Source organism: Oreochromis aureus, linkage group 10 (genome assembly GCF_013358895.1).
Source record: "Oreochromis aureus strain Israel breed Guangdong linkage group 10, ZZ_aureus, whole genome shotgun sequence".
NCBI classification, from domain to species: domain Eukaryota; kingdom Metazoa; phylum Chordata; class Actinopteri; order Cichliformes; family Cichlidae; genus Oreochromis; species Oreochromis aureus.
The window spans coordinates 15,916,210-15,916,943 of record NC_052951.1 but is presented as its reverse complement, the minus strand read 5'-3'; the positions used below and the strand labels follow the sequence as shown (position 1 = coordinate 15,916,943).

The 734-nt window shown below is 43.9% G+C and overlaps 1 protein-coding gene across 4 annotated transcripts in view; it reads right to left on the bottom strand.

The window, feature by feature from the left end:
• The window catches only part of slc7a1a (solute carrier family 7 member 1a), a 42,982-nt gene that overhangs the window by 41,859 nt on the left and 389 nt on the right, over positions 1-734 (bottom strand). The gene's annotated exons all lie outside the window — the stretch shown is intronic.

The window sequence follows — 734 nt, the reverse complement described above, 5'->3', positions numbered from 1 at the left end:
ATTTTTTTTTTTAAATTATTCTAACGCACTGTTATTTTATCATGTTGACAGGGTTAGTAATGTTTTCCACAGGTCAGTTTGAGGTTCTTTCATAAAATACATACCCTTGAGACAGTGGGTGCCATTTTGCTGAAAATAGTGAGGGGAGGGAAAGGGGGGTGTGGGGTGGGGGTGTAGACTTCAAAATAAAAGCCCCGGTGTGTGTGTGAGAGACTGAGAGAGACACAGGGAAACAACCCAGACTCTCAAGCCAAAAGCCTGCTACAGTAATTGGGGAAAATAAGTAATGTAACTATTGTAGTAATTACAAAAATATCGTCGGTGACATACAGCCTGAAGTGGGATTTTAATTTCTACTGTTACTGTCCTCGATCGAGGACAAGAGGAAGAACACCGGTTGATTGTTCAGGTTCAGGTCCCACTCAGTCCAGGGTTTAGAGCACGGTGCTCCAGATCTTACATGTAACACCTGAAAGGGTTGCAGGCAAGAATCCTTGAATGCATCAGGCCTATTGGCCACCTTGGATAACTTGTAGAGTCACGTGTCCGGGAATTGAAGTTCATTTTGTGTGATTGCACCTTCAAACGATGCATCACAAGTACCCCCTTAATGTAGAAATAACAGAAGCTTCCCTAAGTAGGATACAGTTGCACACAGGCACGCTGCAGAAAACGGCAGCACAGATCACCGAGCAGATAAAACGGGGGTCCGAGTGAAAAGAGCATGTGTTTTA